This window comes from Blennius ocellaris, assembly GCF_963422515.1.
Source record: "Blennius ocellaris genome assembly, contig: SCAFFOLD_67, whole genome shotgun sequence".
In the NCBI taxonomy this organism is placed as follows: Eukaryota; Metazoa; Chordata; class Actinopteri; order Blenniiformes; family Blenniidae; genus Blennius; species Blennius ocellaris.
In genome coordinates this window covers 227961-233287 of record NW_027661962.1, presented here as the reverse complement: position 1 = coordinate 233287, position 5327 = coordinate 227961, and positions in this window count along the sequence as shown.

Below are 5327 nucleotides of genomic sequence, written 5' to 3'. Positions count from 1 at the left end.
CCGACTTCCACGTCAGCAATCACGTGACGTGACGAGCGCTGCTTCTTCTTCTTCTTGGTTTTACGACCGTTTGCATCCATGGGTGTTGCGTTACCGCCATCTGCTGGTTCTATTACTCTATGTCATTCCCTTAGACATAAACAAATCGGAGAAGCCGTCGGTGACAAATCCAAAATGGCCGACAATATGTCTGCTTCCTGCCGACCGCCGCCATCTTGTGTTGCCATTTTGATCCGAATCACCACCATATCACCACTGTTGGTGGGAGGCAGTGCTACATGCATTAGAAACATGCTCGATCAGAACGTAACTAACTGTGGGTCGGCCTCCGTGAACGTAACTCCCCACGTTTTCAGTCCAATACGTCCCTTCCTGTATGTCGCTTATGTGAACGTCACTTCCTATGTGTAATTTTGCGTCACTTCCGGTCACGCTTCCGCCTTGTTCGATGTCAAGATGGCGGCGCCCGCAACATCGCCATCTTGGATTTCCCACTGACATCTCTTGAAAAATCGACGCTTCATTGGCTGCCGCGGAGCAGGAAATACGGCCGCCATCTTTGTCCGGTCGTGAAGTCCGTAAACACAAACTGCAGCAGATTCAGATTCAGATTTACTTTATTAATCCCTTGGGATGACTCCCTCGGGGAAATTCAAGTTCCAGCAGCTTTAACAGGACAGGAACAGCACACAGAGAGCAAAGAATAAAGAATAAATAAAATAGGATAAGGCTAAAAAAAAAACCCTAACCCTTAATAAATATTTATGAACAATATTATATAGACTCTTCACTAACCTTAACCAAATCGAAATAGCAAAAAAGAATAAAAACTCCAAATAAAGTATAAAGTGACAGGTGATGTTAAAAATGCGCTGTGATTACAGACAGGTTTATGAGTTGGGTAGCTGCAGCAGTGAATCGAAGACACCAGAGCACCTTGTGGAGTATTTCTATACAAATCGGCGGACTGTAGAAAGCAGGGCTCGGTGGGTTACTTTTCAAAGTTAAGATGAAACATTATTATTGTTTGAATTTTGCAGCTATACACTTATTGTAGGTATGTGACATAGGGTGACCACCTCCAAAAAGACAAAAAGTGGAACAGCAGGACGCATGTGACCATCTGTAAACCCTGACCATACATTTCACAATTTAGACCAAAAGGCCAGTAAACCCCAAACCCAAACCCAGTCAACAAGTAGTACGCAAGCAGATTCTCTCTCTCTCTCACACACACACACACACACACACACACACACACACACACACACACACACACACACACACACACACACACACACACACACACACACACACACACACACACACACACACACACACACACACAGACACACACACACACCAAATTCCAGTCACTGCAGATCATGCAAAGTCACAGTGACATTAATCCTGCAGGTTTGGAGCCACGGGGCTCATGAGCCCCTGATTCTGTGTTCAAACAGCCACTATATGAGAGAAAGGCTGAGCTTCCTCAAAGTTACTTTAAAATGTGGAAAATATAGTTTACAGCAATGATTTTTCTCAGGAGGATATATGATGAGCATTTATTTGTGTGTGTGTATAACCCACATTAAGATAATAAAAGCTCGTTGAAAATCTCTCAATAAAAAGCCTTCAGACATTAAATATAATTGATCGTTTGAGTAAAACTCTGACTTCAGTGATTTTCATTGCTTCTTCAGCCTCTTGGAGACAATTCTCCATCGTCCTGACAGGAAAACTAACGGAGCTCATGAATTTGTCGTTAAACTCTTTAAATCTTCGGGCCAAAAGGAGGCGACGTCTCCTGGAGACGCCCAGTTCTGTCTGATCTTCTGTCCCGTAGTGTCTCGAGTCGGGACGGACGTCAGTGAGGCCTTGGAGCGTCTTCAAGGTAAGAAATGTAGAAATAATCCCGATTAGTCAGATCAGTGACCTGGTTCTGGCCCAGAACCGAGGGAACCTCCACGTCTGGTACCAGGTGGAGTCCTCCACCCGGACCACGGTGTGACGTGGTTCTGGCCCAGAACCGAGGGAACCTCCACGTCTGGTACCAGGTGGAGTCCACCACCCGGACCACGGTGTGACGTGGTTCTGGCCCAGAACCGAGGGAACCTCCACGTCTGGTACCAGGTGGAGTCCACCACCCGGACCACGGTGTGACCTGGTTTTGGCCCAGAACCGAGGGAACCTCCACGTCTGGTACCAGGTGGAGTCCTCCACCCGGACCTCTTTGGTGTCATAAAGAAACGCACCAGGTTTTTCCAGGAGAGCTCCCTCCAGATCCACGATGTTCTTAATGTTTTTATGTTCTTAATGTTTTTAATGTTTCTATGTTAATGTTTTTAATGTTTATATGTTCTTAATGTTTTTAATGTTTCCAGGTTCTTAATGTTTATATATGTTTTTAATGTTTGTATGTTCTTAATGTTTATATGTTTTTAATGTTATTAATGTTTATATGTTTTTAATGTTTCTAGGTTCTTAATGTTTGTATGTTTTTAATGTTTTTAATGTTTCTATGTTCTTAATGTTTTTAATGTTTCCAGGTTCTTAATGTTTATATGTTGTTAATGTTTCTAGGTTCTTAATGTTTCTAGGTTCTTAATGTTTACAAGTTTTTAATGTTTCTAGGTTCTTAATGTTTCTAGGTTCTTAATGTTTTTAATGTTTCCAGGTTCTTAATGTTTATATGTTATGTTTGTCTAAGTCTGGGTCCTTCGAATCCGCACAGACAGGGAGTGACAATCTTTCTCCCCGAGAAGAGAGAAAAAGATACACAGTGAGTTATAAACCTACAAACCTTGAGAATGGATTAACACAGGAGTTTATTACAAAAGACAGAAAAGATACCGGCCTTTACAAGAATATTCTTGGGCCTTGAAGCCGTCCACCTTGAAAAGGATTCTGCTTCAGAACCACCTCAGCAGAGTGCGAGCAGTCAGAAGGAGTGAGAGAGAGAGCAAGAAAATGCTGCGTGTTTCATAGTCTCCCGACTGAGCCTCCTCCTACTTGGTTTCACTTTGGGGGGGGCTCTTTGTTTAAGGTGGGGGATGTTTGAGGTGGGGGCTATTGTCTTACCAGTTCTTCACACAATCAAAGAGCTGTACCCAACCCCCGTCGCATGTCACCGGCCTTTCACAAACAAAGAACTGTACTCAACCCCCGTCTCATGTCACCGGGCTTCCACAATCCCCCGAGGCCTATCTTTAGATATTAATGACCAGTCAGGCCAGGCTGGGCTTGATCAATTTCAACAGTTTTTGTAAGTCAATGCAGCAAATGTCACAGTTCGGAGATCATGTAAACATCATAACTCTAACATGTTTTTAATGTTTCTAGGTTCTTAATGTTTATATGTTTTTAATGTTCTTAATGTTTGTATGTTTTTAATGTTTCTATGTTCTTAATGTTTATATGTTTTTAATGTTTATATGTTTTTAATGTTTCTAGGTTCTTAATGTTTATATGTTCTTAATGTTTTTAATGTTTCTAGGTTCTTAATGTTTATATGTTTTTAATGTTTTTAATGTTTTTAATGTTTCTATGTTCTTAATGTTTCTATGTTTTTAATGTTTATATGTTTTTAATGTTTCTAGGTTCTTAATGTTTATATGTTCTTAATGTTTTTAATGTTTCTAGGTTCTTAATGTTTATATGTTTTTAATGTTTTTAATGTTTTTAGGTTCTTAATGTTTATATGTTTTTAATGTTTTTAATGTTTCTATGTTAATGTTTTTAATGTTTCTAGGTTCTTAATGTTTATATGTTTTTAATGTTTATATGTTTTTAATGTTTTTAATGTTTCTATGTTAATGTTTTTAATGTTTCTAGGTTCTTAATGTTTATATGTTTTTAATGTTTCTATGTTTTTAATGTTTTTAATGTTTCTATGTAAATGTTTTTAATGTTTCTAGGTTCTTAATGTTTATATGTGTTTAATGTTTTTAATGTTTCTAATGTTTTTAAGGAGACGACAGCCAAATAGTTAATGAGTTAGAACAGGTCAAAGAAGGGTTTATTAAATAACAATTGAACAAGACTAGAAGAGTTTGAGATTTCGGGTTTGTGCCAAACAAAACTATCAATACAACAATACCAGTGTCGCTGTTTAACTTAAGCACTAAACTATGTCACTTTGATCTGGAGATCAAGAATCCTCAATATATTTTTCATTTCATTTAAAGCTTTAATGCATTTCTTTTATCAGTGTATTTTTGCATTTCTTTGTAAAGCACAGGGAATAGCCCTGTTTTTGAATGGTGCCTTCAATAAATTTGCTTAGCTTACCGATGTGGAAAATCCTTCGATGTATGAATGTAGCTAAAGGGAGTTATAGGCTCAAGGTGAGAGTCTATAGACAGGAAGATCCTGCCATGTGCTCGTAAAGAAAGTTCAACAAGTCATTTGTAGGTGTCCTGCGTCTACAACGTTTTCTGTGGGTCATAATTCAATATAAGAACTAAACTATATTACAATTAAAACCATCCTCACCACTTCATTCACATGAAGGAAAAATTAAAGGGAACCCCAACTTACCTCAACCCAACACCGTACAAAACCACCGTCTGGGTTTAAACTAATGAAACTGCCTGAGACCCACACACACTACAAACCACTGTCTGTGGTTATCTGGTGTGCTATCCAGGCTGCACCAAGTGCGTCCAAGTTTGTTAGGGTTAGGGTTAGGGTTAGGGTTAGGCTAAACCCTAACCCTTTTTGAGGTTCCTGTCAAAGAATTCTAAAAAGCTTTGAAAGATGGATTGATGTGTTGTTTGAAAATATACCTGATATAACTTTTGTTTTTCCTAAACTCCGACTGTCATTTCAAGTAAACCAGTCCCCAAATATCCATTTTCTTAAAGGGACTAATGAACCTTCTGCTTGTATTTGTTTAAAAGTATGTCAATACGAGTCTTAAGTGCTTTCTGTTCACTCGCTGTTTAAAAGAATAATTTCCACCACTAGGGGGCTCTCTCCATCGAAAAGAGGCAAGATTATTGTAATGTGGTTTATAAATGCACTATATTTAAATGAACATTAGCTGAAATTGAATAATAATGAAGAACCCTGCCAAGGACTTCATCAACAGCAGCCAGTTGTGGAATGCCTGCTCAAAATGTTTTCTCTTGCACCCATGTAGTTCTGTATTTTGAAGTTCTACTTACCATTTTTAAGATCCAACTATGCAAAATGTAAATTCTTGCACTTAACTAGCTTGTCTTCAGATTTTCTTCAGGAGTGTATCATCATTTTTGTAAATACCCGGTTAGATGTAAATGTGGCTTTAGAATATGAAGGGGATGATGGAGCTGATGTACCATGAG